This window comes from Somniosus microcephalus, unplaced genomic scaffold (genome assembly GCF_052327205.1).
Source record: "Somniosus microcephalus isolate GS21.2 unplaced genomic scaffold, FLI_Smic_1.0 unresolved_chr4, whole genome shotgun sequence".
Taxonomy (NCBI): domain Eukaryota; kingdom Metazoa; phylum Chordata; class Chondrichthyes; order Squaliformes; family Somniosidae; genus Somniosus; species Somniosus microcephalus.
Window position 1 is genome coordinate 1,535,860 of NW_028225182.1, and position 17,499 is coordinate 1,553,358.

The window sequence follows — 17,499 nt, forward strand, 5'->3', positions numbered from 1 at the left end:
TTGTCTCGGCCTGGTCTCATCCTTAACTTCAGCTTGCCCACTTGCCCCTCTGCTAAGCTTCGGTTCTGAGCAAATCACACAGCTGCCTTGATGGCTATCGGTTCACAAATCTCAGCTTCTTTTTCACACTGCTCATGGCAGATTGCATTGCAGTCCTGCCAGGTAAAATGAGTATAATCTTTGCAAGGCACAGCTGCACGAAAGATAAGCAACTGTTAACTTTTTTCGAAGAATACGAAGTGCAATGCCGCCGTTTCAAGAAGCACTGCTTTCAATTTCAGCAAGTATGCCAGCCGAATGCAGCTTGCAAAGAATATGTTGAGCATTCTGCTGTGCAGTCAAACGAAGCACTGGACAACACACATCTTTCTCCCCCTTTTATTTGGAACTGGGTATAAGAGGTTGAGTCTATCATCTGATGTCGAGAACAATAAATCAACCGTCATTGATCCAGGCAGCAAACAGTTCCATCACCGTGGTTGTTATGAAGATGCCAAGCTTGCATGTCCCAAATTTCCAGCAGCTGGGACAACAAGAATTCAGGTTCCATCGAGATTTGAACTCGGATCGCTGGATTCAGAGTCCAGAGTGTTTACCATTACACCATGGAACCTGTGCTGAACAGTTCCTTAGATTCTTTTCCCAAAATCAACAACATTACCATCTCCACCATTGTACTTTGTCTCGGCCAGGTCTCATCCTTAACTTCAGCTTGCCCACTTGCCCCTCTGCTAAGCCTCGGTTCTGAGTAAATCACACAGCTGCCTTGATGGCTATCGGTTCACAAATCTATGTTTCTTTTTCACACTGCTCATAGCATCTTGTATTGCAGTCCTGCCAGGTAAAATGTGAATAATCTTTGCAAGGCACTGCTGCACGATAGATAAGCAATTGTTAACTTTTTTCGAGAATACGAAGTGCAATGTCTACGTTTCAAGAAGCACGGCTTTCAATTTCAGCAAGTATGCCAGCCGAATGCAGCTTGCAAAGAAAATTTTGAGCATTCTGCTGTGCAGTCAAACGAAGCACTGGACAACACACATCTTTCTCCCCCTCTTATTTGGAACTGGGAATGAGAGGTTGAGCCTATCATCTGATGTCGAAAACAATAAATCAACCGTCATTGATCCAGGCAGCAAACGGTCCCATAACCGTGGTTGTTATGAAGATGCCAAGCTTGTATGTCCCAAATTTCCAGCAGCTGGGACAACAAGAATTCAGGTTTCACCGAAACTTGAACTCGGATCGCTGGATTCAGTATCCAGAGTGCTTACCAGTACACCATGGAACCTTTGCTGAACAGTTCCTTAGATTCTTTTCTCAAAATCAACAACATTACCATCTCCACCATTATACTTTGTCTCGGCCTGGTCTCATCCTTAATTTCAGCTTGCCCACTTGCCCCTCTGCTAAGCTTCGGTTCTGAGCAAATCACACAGCTGCCTTGATGGCTATCGGTTCACAAATCTCAGCTTCTTTTTCACACTGCTCATAGCATCTTGTATTGCAGTCCTGCCAGGTAAAATGTGAATAATCTTTGCAAGGCACTGCTGCACGATAGATAAGCAATTGTTAACTTTTTTCGAGAATACGAAGTGCAATGTCTACGTTTCAAGAAGCACTGCTTTCAATTTCAACAAGTATGCCAGCCGAATGCAGCTTGCAAAGAAAATGTTGAGCAATCTGCTGTGCAGTGAAATGAAGCACTGGACAATACACATCTTTCTCCCCCGGTTATTTGGAATTGGGAATGAGATGTTGAGCCTATCATCTGATGTCCAGAACAATAAATCAACCGTCATCGATTCAGGCAGCAAACGGTCCCGTAACCGTGGTTGGTTTGCAGATGCCTATCTTGTATGTCCCAAATTTCCAGCAGCTGGGACAACAATAATTCAAGTTCCACCGAGATTTGAACTTGGATCACTGGATTCAGAGTCCAGAGTGCTTACCATAACACCATGAAACTTTTGCTGAATAGCTCCCTCTATTCTTTTCTCAAAATCAACAACATTACCATCTCCACCATTATACTTTGTCTCGGCCTGGTCTCATCCTTAACTTCAGCTTGCCCACTTGCCGCTCTGCTAAGCTTCGGTTCTGAGCAAATCACACAGCTGCCTTGATGGCTATCGGTTCACAAATCTCAGCTTCTTTTTCACACTGCTCATGGCAGATTGCATTGCAGTCCTGCCAGGTAAAATGAGTATAATCTTTGCAAGGCACAGCTGCACGAAAGATAAGCAATTGTTAACTTTTTTCGAAGAATACGAAGTGCAATGCCTACGTTTCAAGAAGCACTGCTTTCAATTTCAGCAAGTATGCCAGCCGAATGCAGCTTGCAAAGAAAATGTTGAGCATTCTGCTGTGCAGTCAAACGAAGCACTGGACAACACACATCTTTCTCCCCCTCTTATTTGGAACTGGGAATGAGAGGTTGAGCCTATCATCTGATGTCGAGAACAATAAATCAACCGTCATTGATTCAGGCAGCAAACGGTCCCGTAACCGTGGTTGGTATGCAGATACCAAGCTTGTATGTCCCAAATTTCCAGCAGCTGGGACAACAAGAATTAAGGTTCCACCGAAATTTGAACTCGGATTGCTGGATTCAGAGTCCAGAGTGCTTACCATTACACCATGGAACCTTTGCTGATAAATTTATTTGAATCTTTTCTTAAAATCAACAACATTACCGTCTCCACCTTTATACTTTGTCTCGGCCAGGACTCATCCTTAACTTCAGCTTGCCCACTTGTCCCTCTGCTAAGCCTCGGTTCTGAGTAAATCACACAGCTGCCTTGATGGCTATCGGTTCATAAATCTCTGTTTCTTTTTCACACTGCTCATAGCATCTTGTATTGCAGTCCTGCCAGGTAAAATGTGAATAATCTTTGCAAGGCACTGCTGCACGATAGATAAGCAATTGTTAACTTTTTTCGAGAATACGAAGTGCAATGTCTACGTTTCAAGAAGCACTGCTTTCAATTTCAACAAGTATGCCAGCCGAATGCAGCTTGCAAAGAAAATGTTGAGCAATCTGGTGTGCAGTGAAATGAAGCACTGGACAATACACATCTTTCTCCCCCGCTTATTTGGAACTGGGAATGAGAGGTTGAGCCAATCATCTGATGTCCAGAACAATAAATCAACCGTCATCGATTCAGGCAGCAAACGGTCCCGTAACCGTGGTTGGTATGCAGATGCCAATCTTGGATGTCCCAAATTTCCAGCAGCTGGGACAATAATAATTCAGGTTCCACCGAGATTTGAACTTGGATCGCTGGATTCAGAGTCCAGAGTGCTTACCATTACACCATGGAACCTTTGCTGAATAGCTACCTCTATTCTTTTCTCAAAATCAACAACATTACCATCTCCACCATTATACTTTGTCTCGGCCTGGTCTCATCCTTAACATCAGCTTGCCCACTTGCCCCTCTGCTAAGCTTCGGTTCTGAGCAAATCACACAGCTGCCTTGATGGCTATCGGTTCACAAATCTCAGCTTCTTTTTCACACTGCTCATGGCAGATTGCATTGCAGTCCTGCCAGATAAAATGAGTATAATCTTTGCAAGGCAGTGCTGCACGAAAGATAAGCAATTGTTAACTTTTTTCGAAAATACGAAGTGCAATGCCTAATTTTCAAGAAGCACTGCTTTCAATTTCAGCAAGTATGCCAGCCGAATGCAGCTTGCAAAGAAAATGTTGAGCAATCTGCTGTGCAGTGAAACGAAGCACTGGACAATACACATCTTTCTCCCCCACTTATTTGGAACTGCGAATGAGAGGTTGAGCCTATCATCTGATGTCGAGAACAATAAATCAACCGTCATTGATCCAGGCAGCAAACGGCCCCGTAACCGTGGTTGTTATGAAGATGCCAAGCTTGTATGTCCCAAATTTGCAGCAGCTGGGACAACAAGAATTCAGGTTTCACCGAGATTTAAACTCGGATTGCTGGATTCAGAGTCCAGGGTGCTTACCATTACACCATGGAACCTTTGCTGAACAGTTCTTTAGATTCTTTTCTCAAAATCAACAACATTACCATCTCCACCATTATACTTTGTCTCGGTCTGGTCTCATCCTTAAATTTAGCTTGCCCACTTGCCCCTCTGCTAAGCTTCGGTTCTGAGCAAATCACACCGCTGCCTTGATGGCTATCGGTTCACAAATCTCAGCTTCTTTTTCACACTGCTCATGGCAGATTGCATTGCAGTCCTGCCAGGTAAAATGTGAATAATCTTTGCAAGGCACTGCTGCACGAAAGATAAGCAATTGTTAACTTTTTTCGGGAATACGAAGTGCAATGTCTACGTTTCAAGAAGCACTGCTTTCAATTTCAACAAGTATGCCAGCCGAATGTAGCTTGCAAAGAAAATGTTGAGCAATCTGCTGAGCAGTCAAACGAAGCACTGGACAACACACATCTTTCTCCCCGGCTTATTTGGAACTGGGAATGAGAGGTTGAGCCTATCATCTGATGTCGAGAACAATAAATCAACCGTCATTGATTCAGGCAGCAAACGGTCCCGTAACTGTGGTTGGTATGCAGATGCTAAGCTTGTATGTCCCAAATTTCCAGCAGCTGGGACAACAGGAATTCAGGTTCCGCCGACATTTGAACTTGGATCGCTGGATTCAGAGTCCAGAGTGCTTACCATACAGCATGGAACCTTTGCTGAACAGTTCTCTAGATTCTTTTCTCAAAATCAACAACATTACCAACTCCACCATTATACTTTGTCTCGGCCTGGTCTCATCCTTAACTTTAGCTTGCCCACTTGCCCCTCTGCTAAGCTTCGGTTCTGAGCAAATCACACAGCTGCCTTGATGGCTATCGGTTCAAAAATCTCAGCTTCTTTTTCACACTGCTCATGGCAGATTGCATTGCAGTCCTGCCAGGTAAAATGAGTATAATCTTTGCAAGGCACTGCTGCACGAAAGATGAGCAATTGTTAACTTTTTTCGAGAATATGAAGTGCAATGCCTACGTTTCAAGAAGCACTGCTTTCAATTTCAGCAAGTATGCCAGCCGAATGCAGCTTGCAAAGAAAATGTTGAGCATTCTGCTGTCCAGTCAAACGAAGCACTGGACAACACACATCTTTCTCCCCCTCTTATTTGGAACTGGGAATAAGAGGTTGAGCCTATCATCTGATGTCGAGAACAATAAATCAACCGTCACTGATCCAGGCAGCAAACGGTCCCCTAACCGTGGTTGTTATGAAGATGCCAAGCTAGTATGTCCCAAATTTCCAGCAGCTGGGACAACAAGAATTCAGGATCCTCCGAGATTTGAACTTGGATCGCTGGACTCAAAGTGCAGAGTGGTCACCATTACACCATGCAACCTTCGATGAAGAATTCATTCGAACCTTTTCTTAAAATCAACAACATTACCGTCGCCACCATTATACTTTGTCTCGGTCTGGTCTCAGCCTTAACTTCAGCTTGCCCCTCTGCTAAGCCTCGGTTCTGAGTAAATCACACAGCTGCCTTGATGGCTATCGGTTCACAAATCTCTGCTTCTTTTTCACATTGCTCATAGCATCTTGTATTGCAGTCCTGTCTGGTAAAACGTGAATAATCTTTGCAAGGCACTGCTGCACGAAAGATAAGCAATTGTTAACTTTTTTTCGAGAATACGAAGTGCAATGTCTACGTTTCAAGAAGCAGTGCTTTCAATTTCAACAAGTATGCTAGCCGAATGCAGCTTGCAAAGAAAATGTTGAGCAATCTGCTGTGCAGTGAAACGAAGCACTGGACAATACACATCTTTCTCCCCCGCTTATTTGGAACTGGGAATGAGAGGTTCAGCCTATCAACTGATGTCGAGAACAATAAATCAACCGTCATTGATTCAGGCAGCAAACGGTCCCGTAACCGTTGTTGGTATGCAGATGCCAAGCTTGTATGTCCCAAATTTGCAGCAACTGGGACAACAAGAATTCAGGTTCCACCAAGATTTGAACTTGGATCGCTGGACTCAAAGTCCAGAGTGGTCACCATTACTCCAAGCAACCATCGCTGAAGAATTCATTAGAATCTTTTCTTAAAATCAACAACATTACCTTCGCTACCATTATACTTTTTCTCGTTCTGGTCTCATCCTTAACTTCAGCTTGCCCACTTGCCCCTCTGCTAAGCCTCGGTTCTGAGTAAATCACACAGCTGCCTTGATGGCTATCGGTTCACAAATCTCTGCTTCTTTTTCACACTGCTCATAGCAGCTTGTATTGCAGTCCTGCCAGGTAAAATGTGAATAATCTTTGCAAGGCACTGCTGCACGAAAGATAAGCAATTGTTAACTTTTTTCGAGAATACGAAGTGCAATGTCTACGTTTCAAGAAGCACTGCTTTCAATTTCAACAAGTATGCCAGCCGAATGCAGCTTGCAAAGAAAATGTTGAGCAATCTGCTGTGCAGTCAAACGAAGCACTGGACAACACACATCTTTCTCCCCGGCTTATTTGGAACTGGGAATGAGAGGTTGAGCCTATCCTCTGATGTCGAGAACAATAAATAAACCATAATTGATTCAGGTAGCAAACGGTCCCGTAACCGTGGTTGGTATGCAGATGCCAAGCTTGTATGCCCCAAATTTCCAGCAGCTGGGACAACAAGAATTCAGGTTCCACCAAGGTTTGAACTCGGATCACTGAACTCAAAGTCCGGAGTGCTTACCATTACACCATGGAACCTTTGCTGAACAGTGCCCTAGATTCTTTTCTCAAAATCAACAACATTACCATCTCCACCATTATACTTTGTCTCGGCCTGGTTTCATCCTTAACTTCAGCTTGCCCACTTGCCCCTCTGCTAAGCTTCGGTTCTGAGCAAATCACACAGCTGCCTTGATGGCTATCGGTTCACAAATCTCAGCTTCTTTTTCACACTGCTCATGGCAGATTGCATTGCAGTCCTGCCAGGTAAAATGAGTATAATCTTTGCAAGGCACTGCTGCACGAAAGATAAGCAATTGTTAACTTTTTTCGAGAATACGAAGTGCAATGCGTACGTTTCAAGAAGCACTGCTTTCAATTTCAGCAAGTATGCCAGCCGAATGCAGCTTGCAAAGAAAATGTTGAACATTCTGCTGTGCAGTCAAACGAAGCACTGGACAACACACATCTTTCTCCCCCTCTTATTTGGAACTGGGAATGAGAGATTGAGCCTATCATCTGATGTCGAGAACAATAAATCAACCGTCATTGATTCAGGCAGCAAACGGTCCCGTAACCGTGGTTGGTATGCAGATGCCAAGCTTGTATGTCCCAAATTTCCAGCAGCTGGGACAACAAGAATTCAGGTTCCACCAAGATTTGAACTCGGCTCGACTGCATTCAAAGTACAGAGTGCTCACCATTACACCATGGAACCTTTGCTGATAAATTCATTTGAATCTTTTCTTAAAATCAACAACATTACCGTCGCCACCATTATACTTTGTCTCGGTCTGGTCTCATCCTTAACTTCAGCTTGCCCACTTGCCCCTCTGCTAAGCCTCGGTTCTGAGTAAATCACACAGCTGCCTTGATGGCTATCGGTTCACAAATCTCTGCTTCTTTTTCATGCTGCTCATAGCAGCTTGTATTGCAGTCCTGCCAGGTAAAATGTGAATAATCTTTGCAAGGCACTGCTGCACGAAAGATAAGCAATTGTTAACTTTTTTCGGGAATACGAAGTGCAATGTTTACGTTTCAAGAAGCACTGCTTTCAATTTCAACAAGTATGCCAGCCGAATGCAGCTTGCAAAGAAAATGTTGAGCAATCGGCTGTGCAGTCAAACGAAGCACTGGACAACACACATCTTTCTCCCCGGCTTATTTGGAACTGGGAATGAGAGGTTGAGCCTGTCCTCTGATGTCGAGAACAATAAATCAACCATAATTGATTCAGGCAGCAAACGGTCCCGTAACCGTGGTTGGTATGCAGATGCCAAGCTTGCATGTCCCAAATTTCCAACAGCTGGGACAACAAGAATTCAGATTCCACCGAGATTTGAACTCGGATTGCTGGATTCAGAGTCCAGAGTGCTTACCATTACACCATGGAACCTTTGCTGTACAGTGTCCTACATTCTTCTCTCAAAATCAACAACATTACCATCTCCCACATTATACTTTGTCTCGGCTTGATCTCATCCTTAACTTCAGCTTGCCCACTTGCCCCTCTGCTAAGCCTCGGTTCTGAGTAAACCACACAGCTGCCTTGATGGCTATCGGTTCACAAATCTCTGCTTCTTTTTCACACTGCTCATTGCAGCTTGTATTGCAGTCCTGCCAGGGAAAATGTGAATAATCTTTGCAAGGCACTGCTGCACGAAAGATAAGCAATTGTTAACTTTTTTCGAGAATACGAAGTGCAATGTCTACGTTTCAAGAAGCACTGCTTTCAATTTCAACAAGTATGCCAGCCGAATGCAGCTTGCAAAGAAAATGTTGAGCAATCTGCTGTGCAGTGAAACGAAGCACTGGACAATACACATCTTTCTCCCCCGCTTATTTGGAACTGCGAATGAGAGGTTCAGCCTGTCATCTGATGTCGAGAACAATAAATCAACCGTCATTGATTCAGGCAGCAAACGGTCCTGTAACCGTGGTTGGTATGCAGATGCCAAGCTTGTATGCCCCAAATTTCCAGCAGCTGGGACAAAAAGAATTCAGGTTCCACCAAGATTTGAACTCGGATCACTGAACTCAAAGTCCAGAGTGCTTACCATTACACCATGGAACCTTTGCTGAACAATGCCATAGATTCTTTTCTCAAAATCAACAACATTACCATCTCCACCATTATACTTTGTCTCGGCCTGGTCTCATCCTTAACTTCAGCTTGCCCACTTGCCCCTCTGCTAAGCCTCGGTTCTGAGTAAATCACACAGCTGCCTTGATGGCTATCGGTTCACAAATCTCTGCTTCTTTTTCACACTGCTCATAGCAGCTTGTATTGCAGTCCTGCCAGGTAAAATGTGAATAATCTTTGCAAGGCACTGCTGCACGAAAGATAAGCAATTGTTAACTTTTTTCGAGAATACGAAGTGCAATGCCTACGTTTCAAGAAGCACTGCTTTCAATTTCAACAAGTATGCCAGCCGAATGCAGCTTGCAAAGAAAATGTTGAGGAATCTGCTGTGCAGTCAAACGAAGCACTGGACAACACATATCTTTCTTCCCCGCTTATTTGGAACTGGGAATGAGAGATTGAGCCTATCATCTGATGTCGAGAACAATAAATCAACCGTCATTGATTCAGGCAACAAACGGTCCCGTAACCGTGGTTGGTATGCAGATACCAAGCTTGTATGTCCCAAATTTCCAGCAGCTGGGACAACACGAATTCAGGTTCCAGCGAGATTTGAACTCGGACTTGGTGGATTCAAGAAGTCCAGAGTGCTCACCATGACACCATGGAACCGTTGCTGAAGATTTCATTAGATTCTTTCCTCAAAATCAACAACATTACCGTCTCCACCATTATACTTTGTCTCGGCCTGGCTCATCCTTAACTTCAGCTTGCCCATTTGCCCCTCTGCTAAGCCTCGGTTCTGAGTAAATCACACAGCTGCCTTGATGGCTATTGGTTCACAAATCTCTGCTTCTTTTTCACACTGCTCATAGCAGCTTGTATTGCAGTCCTGCCAGGGAAAATGCGAATAATCTTTGCAAGGCACTGCTGCACGAAAGATAAGCAATTGTTAACTTTTTTCGAGAACACGAAGTGCAATGTCTACGTTTCAAGAAGCACTGATTTCAATTTCAACAAGTAAGCCAGCCGAATGCAGCTTGCAAAGAAAATGTTGAGCAATCTGCTGTGCAGTCAAACGAAGCACTGGACAACACACATCTTTCTCCCCGGCTTATTTGGAACTGGGAATAAGAGGTTGAGCCTGTCCTCTGATGTCGAGAACAATAAATCAACCGTCATTGATTCAGGCAGCAAACGGTCCTGTAACCGTGGTTGGTATGCAGATGCCAAGCTTGTATGTCCCAAATTTCCAGCAGCTGGGACAACAAGAATTCAGGTTCCACCAAGGTTTGAACTCGGATCACTGAACTCAAAGTCCAGAGTGCTTACCATTACACCATGGAACCTTTGCTGAACCGTGCCCTAGATTCTTTTCTCAAAATCAACAACATTACCATCTCCACCATTATACTTTGTCTCGGCCTGGTTTCATCCTTAACTTCAGCTTGCCCACTTGCCCCTCTGCTAAGCTTTGGTTCTGAGCAAATGACACAGCTGCCTTGATGGCTATCGGTTCACAAATCTCAGCTTCTTTTTCACACTGCTCATGGCAGATTGCATTGCAGTCCTGCCAGGTAAAATGAGTATAATCTTTGCAAGGCACTGCTGCACGAAAGATAAGCAATTGTTAACTTTTTTCGAGAATACGAAGTGCAATGCGTACGTTTCAAGAAGCACTGCTTTCAATTTCAGCAAGTATGGCTGCCGAATGCAGCTTGCAAAGAAAATGTTGAACATTCTGCTGTGCAGTCAAACGAAGCACTGGACAACACACATCTTTCTCCCCCTCTTATTTGGAACTGGGAATGAGAGGTTGAGCCTATCATCTGATGTCGAGAACAATAAATCAACCGTCATTGATTCAGGCAGCAAACGGTCCCGTAACCGTGGTTGGTATGCAGATGCCAAGCTTGTATGTCCCAAATTTCCAGCAGCTGGGACAACAAGAAATCTGATCCATCGAGATTTAAACTCGCATCGCTGGATTCAAAGTCCAGAGTGCTCACCATTACACCATGGAACCTTTGCTGAAAAAATCATTAGAATCTTTTCTTAAAATCAACAACATTACCGTCTCCACCATTATACTTTGTCTCGGTCTGGTCTCATCCTTAACTTCAGCTTGCCCAGTTGCCCCTCTGCTAAGGCTCGGTTCTGAGTAAATCACAAAGCTGCCTTGATGGCTATCGGTTCACAAATTTCTGCTTCTTTTTCACACTACTCATAGCAGCTTGTATTGCAGTCCTGCCAGGGAAAATGTGAATAATCTTTGCAAGGCACTGCTGCACGAAAGATAAGCAATTGATAACTTTTTTCGAGAATACGAAGTGCAATGTCTACGTTTCAAGAAGCACCGCTTTCAATTTCAACAATTATGCCAGCCGAATGCAGCTTGCAAAGAAACTGTTGAGCAATTTGCTGTGCAGTCAAACGAAGCACTGGACAACACATATCTTTCTCCCCGGCTTATTTGTAACTGGGAATGAGAGGTTTAGCCGATCATATGATGTCGAGAACAATAAATCAACCGTCATTGATTCAGTCAGCAAACGGTCCCGTAACCGTGGTTGGTATGCAGATACCAAGCTTGTATGTCCCAAATTTCCAGCAGCTGGGACAATAAGAATTCAGGTTCCACCGAGATTTGAACTTGGATCGTTGGAATCAACGCCCAGAGTGCTTACCATTACACCATAGAACCTTTGCGTAACAGTTCCCTAGATTCTTTTCTCAAAATCAACAACATTACCATCTCCACCATTATACTTTGTCTCGGCCTGGTCTCATCCTTAACTTCAGCTTGCCCACTTGCCCCTCTGCTCAGCTTCGGTTCTGAGCAAATAACACAGCTGCCTTGATCGCTATCGGTTCACAAATCTCAGCTTCTTTTTCACACTGCTCATGGCAGATTGCATTGCAGTCCTGCCAGTTAAAATGAGTATAATCTTTGCAAGGCACTGCTGCACGAAAGATAAGCAATTGTTAACTTTTTTCGAGAATACGAAGTGCAATGCCTACGTTTCAAGAAGCACTGCTTTCAATTTCAACAAGTATGCCAGCCGAATGCAGCTTGCAAAGAAAATGTTGAGCATTCTGCTGTGCAGTCAAACGAAGCACTGGACAACACACACCTTTCTCCCCCTCTTATTTGGAACTGGGAATGTGAGGTTGAGCCTCTCATCTGATGTCGAGATCAATAAATCAACTGACATTGATCCAGGCAGCAAACGGACCCGTAATCGTGGTTGTTATGAAGATGCCAAGCTTGTATGTCCCAAATTTCCAGCAGCTGGGACAACACGAATTCAGGTTCCAGCGAGATTTGAACTCGGACTTGGTGGATTAAAGAACTCCAGAGTGCTCACCATTACACCATGGAACCGTTGATGAAGATTTCATTCGATTCTTTCCTCAAAATCAACAACATTACCGTCTCCACCATTATACTTTGTCTCGGCCTGGTCTCATCCTTAACTTCAGCTTGCCCATTTGCCCCTCTGCTAAGCCTCGGTTCTGAGTAAATCACACAGCTGCCTTGATGGCTATCGGTTCACAAATCTCTGCTTCTTTTTCACACTGCTCATAGCAGCTTGTATTGCAGTTCTGCCAGCTAAAATGTGAATAATCTTTGCAAGGCACTGCTGCACGAAAGATAAGCTATTGTTAACTTTTTTCGAGAATACGAAGTGCAATGCCTACGTTTCAAGAAGCACTGCTTTCAATTTCAACAAGTATGCCAGCCGAATGCAGCTTGCAAAGAAAATGTTGAGGAATCTCCTGTGCAGTCAGACGAAGCACTGGACAACACATATCTTTCTTCCCCGCTTATTTGGAACTGGGAATGAGAGGTTGAGCCTATCATCTGATGTCGAGAACAATAAATCAACCGCCATTGATTCAGGCAGCAAACGGTCCCGTAACCGTGGTTGCTGTGCAGATGCCAAGCTTGTATGTGCCAAATTTCCAGCAGCTGGGGCAACAAGAAATCTGGTTCCACCGAGATTTAAACTCGCATCGCTGGATTCAAAGTCCAGAGTGCTCACCATTACACCATGGAACCTTTGCTGAAAAAATCATTCGAATCTTTTCTTAAAATCAACAACATTACCGTCTCCACCATTATACTTTGTCTCGGTCTGGTCTCATCCTTAACTTCAGCTTGCCCACTTGCCCCTCTGCTAAGGCTCGGTTCTGAGTAAATCACAAAGCTGCCTTGATGGCTATCGGTTCACAAATCTCTGCTTCTTTTTCACACTGCTCATAGCAGCTTGTTTTGCAGTCCTGCCAGGTAAAATGTGTATAATCTTTGCACGGCACTGCTGCACGATAGATAAGCAATTGTTAACTTTTTTCGAGAATTCGAAGTTCAATGCCTGAGTTTCAAGAAGCACTGCTTTCAATTTCAACAAGTATGCCAGCCGAATGCAGCTTGCAAAGATAATATTGAGCAATCTGCTGTGCAGTCAAACGAAGCACTGGACAATACACATCTTTCTTGCCCCGCTTGTTCGGAACTGGGAATGAGAGGTTGAGCCTATCATCTGATGTCGAGAACAATAAATCAACCGTCATTGATTCGGGCAGCAAACGGTCCAGTCACCGTGGTTGGTATGCAGATGCCAAGCTTGTATGTCCCTAATTTCCAGCAGTTGGGACAAGAAGAATTTAGGTTCTGCCACGATTTGAACTCAGATCGCTGGATTCAGAGTCCCGATTGCTCACCCTTACACCATGGATCCGTTACAGAAAAGTTATTTAGATTCTTTTCTCAAAATCAACAACGTTACCATCTCCACCTGATGTGCCTCAATAATTCCGAGACTCGATGTTAGTGAAATAAAACAAGGCTTTTATTAACTTAGAAGGCAACACGCAGTGGAGAGAGGTATCTTGCATCTGGAGGTCTGCAGTACTGGAAATGAGGCCAGACTGAGCTTGCTTACATAGGGGCCAGGTATGGGCGGAGCCCTACACACAATACATTACAATATACAATACAATGGTGAGGAGACGGAACTGAGGTAAGGGAACTGAAACCTGAAACCAACCACAGTCACAGGCAGTGATGAATGGAGTATTTCATCACACCACCATTATACTTTGTCTCGGCCTGGTCTCATCCTTAACTTCAGCTTGCCCACTTGCCCCTCTGCTAAGCCTCGGTTCTGAGTAAATCACACAGCTGCCTTGATGGCTATCGGTTCACAAATCTCTGCTTCTTTTTCACACTGCTCATTGCAGCTTATATTGCAGTCCTGCCAGGTAAAATGTGAATAATCTTTGCAAGGCACTGCTGCACGAAAGATAAGCAATTGTTAACTTTTTTCGAGAATACGAAGTGCAATGTCTACGTTTCAAGAAGCACTGCTTTCAATTTCAACAAGTATGCCAGCCGAATGCAGCTTGCAAAGAAGATGTTGAGCAATCTGCTGTGCAGTCAAACGAAGCTCCTGATTCTTATGTAACTTATGTAACAGGTTACGGAGTTGGGGATAATTGGTGTAGGGCTTCCAGACATCATTGGGTCCCCATTTTAAAATCCCCACATTGTGGTTTACAACAAAGCTTAGAGTAATATGCCAGGTAGCTACAGTGGGTTGAACCAGAGAATGTTGGACAATGAGAAGCTGGGGCAGGTAAATCTGGACGGCTGCAGTGGCACCAACTGGTGACATAGAGAGTTGCCTTTATCATTATTATTATTGACAGAGCAATTTATTACAGAAAAGTTGGCACAGAAGTGTGACAAAATAGGGACAGGAGGTTTTGTAATAAGGAACTGGCGCAGATGAAATGTTTTTATTACATTTTATTGAACCGATACATATATGGAATGAGTGATACAGTAATTTGATACATTTGAACATATATAAAGTGCACGTGGGGATATTGAGAGTATTTGGATATAATCATTCTTGCATATTATGGACATTGTGCCCGGGTACGAGAACTAATTCAAGCAGGTTATCGTTCCTCAACATGTAAAGGAAATCAAATGTAATTAGTCCTGCCTCTCGTCAGAAGTCAATTCAAAGTGGATTTTTGTCATACATATGTGTGTATATATAAATCAATTTAATATTTACTTAATAGTTGTTTCATGACCAGCAAAACACAGAACACTGGGCATAACGGCATGAGATCATGGGGCAACCGTAACTTACAGGATATAATAGTTAATCCATCCTAGGATCACAGCCATCTAACAACTCTGCCCAGAACTGAATACAATACTCCATCTGAGGCCTAAACAGGGCTTTGTATAGCTGCAGCATTACTTCTGCCCCGTTGTATTCTAGCTTTCTAGATATTAAGGCCAGCATTCCATTTGCCTTTTTGATTATTTTCCATACCTGTTAATGAGATTTTATTGATCTATGTACATGGAACCTCGAGTCTCTTTGGACAGCAAAGGGGTGCAAAAACACTGTAAAAGGGAATGCAAGAATAAACCTGTGAAAAGTTTTTACTGGTATAGTATGATAAAGAGGGAGGCGAAGGAGAATGTGGGCCCCTTAAAGACAGAGTCCTTTCTACAAAACTTCCTATCACTTTTTTGTTACACTTCTGTGCCAACTTTTCTGCAATAAATTGCTCTGTCCATAAGAATAATGGCAACTCTCTATGTCACCACTTGGTGCCGCTGCAGCAGCACAGATTTACCAGCCCAGCTTCTCAGTGTGCACTCGTCTCTGGTTCAACCCACTGTAGCTACCTTGCATATTACTCTAAGCTTTGTTGCAAACCACAATGTGGGGACTTTAAAATGGAGAACCAATGAAGTCTGGAAGCCCTACTCCAATTAACCCCAACTCCCTAACCCTGTCATGTAAGAAACTTAAGAATCAGGAGCAGGATTAGGCCTTTCAGCCCCTCAAGCCTGCTCCGCCATTCAATTAGATCATGGCTGATCTTCGACCTCAACTACACTTTCCCACCCGATCCCCATATTTCCTGATTCCCTCAGGGCCCAAAAGCATTGACAATTGCAGGGATGAGAGACTTACTCCTCACTTTTATATTCCAAACCCCTTGCAATAAAGGCCAAAATGCATCCAACTTCCTAATTTTTTGGTGTACCTTCATATTGTAGGCAGGCATTCTTTACCTGCTTTATGGCAATTTACCTTCCTTTACCTGGTTTACGGTACTTTACCTGGTCAGACAGCCTTTTTGCCACTGCACTTTGACCAGCTCCAAACAGCGGTCTCGAATCGCTATAGCCCTCCTTCGAGTTCTGACGGGAGGAACTTATAATTAATGATATATTAAAACGGACAAATGGTCTGGATGCAAGAAAGTCAAACTTTATTAAAACTAAGAAACTACACCACACGATCTTGTAATCACGCTAAAATTGCTTAAAGAGGGGAGGAAAAAAACGGACACAACGAGGGAAATCGACTAAAATACAATTCTAATGAAATCCCCACTTTACTCCCACCCCTCAGCCTATCCTAAGTTGCCTTGTGGAAGACCAGAAAAATATATGCTCACCACTGCAGTGCCAGCTGCGTGTCCCACGAGATCTTCACTGTCCTGAAGTAAAGAAACACCCCAGTGTTTTAAAAGCAAACTGCTGGTGTTACTTCTTCTGACAGACTGCCACACTGTAGAGAGCACATGGAGGCAAGCCAGAGAGAGAGAGATGCCTCTGAGAAGCTATCTCTTACACATCAGTTTTGGGGCCGAAATGTTCCCGCCCAGATCCGGAAGTTTCTGGGCTAAAGCAAAAGTGATCCAACTGTCCCCATTGTCCAGAAATGGGTGCTTCAAACCCATTCATTTTAAACTGTTCCCTTCCTCAGTTTAAGTGTTTCTTTTCAAATGTCTGTGCTGAGCCTTCGAACCATCTCCATTCACCCTGATGGGTTTTGAATGGAGTTGTATTACTATGTAAACAGAAACCCATTATCTTGTGGTCACTGCAACCGCAGTCAATTGGTTTAATCCCTTGTGCAAATAGCCTTTTGCAGTTTCTGTAAACAAACATCGATTGTCTCTGCAGTGAGGGAACCTCCCCTTCTGATTGACAGAATTTGACTGCCGTTGCTTCACAGACACAGAAAGCTGCTTCCAGGCCCTTTGTCCTTGGCCACGCAGTCTGACGGCCATTTTATCCCTGGGCAATTTACCAAACTCAAGAGTACCTTTTTTTAATAAAAATGTGCTGTCTTAAGGTGTGCGATTTTTTTACAAAGTTCTTTGATTCCGGTGTTGTCCAAGTGCTGCCTAGCTTAACGCAGACTTCTTGCGGTTCTGGGTATGTTATAAAAAAAATCCAACCCAGAGACAATTTAAATCACGCAAACTCTTCGTCCACGATGTGGGTTAATATTTCCCGATCTTCGGGGGCTGAGGGGATTTTGCAAACCCCTACATTCGCACCTTGGATACTTCCAACTTGCTTGTAGTATCCTCTTGAAGAAGTGAGCAAAGATTTCTGACACCCGACAAACAACCATCCCTTGTATTTACCTATAGCTACCTATCACTGATTCCCCGACCTGTCTAATCCCCTCAAATCCGAGAAAACCGTGGTACGGTAGGCATCTACAGATACATCAATTACAAAATGTTACAATAAGGGTCTCATACCCCTGCACCACTTGTTACATTATAACATATTACAAAATGTTGCAATCTTGGTTATACAATGTAATCAGAATGATTTCAAGCACGTAGAGTGTCCTACGCCTCTGCAGCACTTGGAACTGTAAAACAAAATACAAAAATCTCCATTA

The 17,499-nt window shown here is 43.7% G+C and overlaps 3 non-coding genes across 3 annotated transcripts; all 3 read right to left on the bottom strand.

Annotated features, from left to right (window-relative positions):
- Positions 1–7,314: 7,314 nt before the first annotated feature.
- On the bottom strand, positions 7,315–7,387 carry trnaq-uug (transfer RNA glutamine (anticodon UUG)). Its single transcript has one exon. It is a non-coding gene; the product is annotated as a tRNA-Gln (tRNA).
- Positions 7,388–7,993: 606 nt separating this feature from the next.
- On the bottom strand, positions 7,994–8,065 carry trnaq-cug (transfer RNA glutamine (anticodon CUG)). Its single transcript has one exon. It is a non-coding gene; the product is annotated as a tRNA-Gln (tRNA).
- A 4,678-nt stretch (positions 8,066–12,743) lies between these two features.
- On the bottom strand, positions 12,744–12,815 carry trnaq-uug (transfer RNA glutamine (anticodon UUG)). The gene has a single exon. It is a non-coding gene; the product is annotated as a tRNA-Gln (tRNA).
- Positions 12,816–17,499: the final 4,684 nt, after the last annotated feature.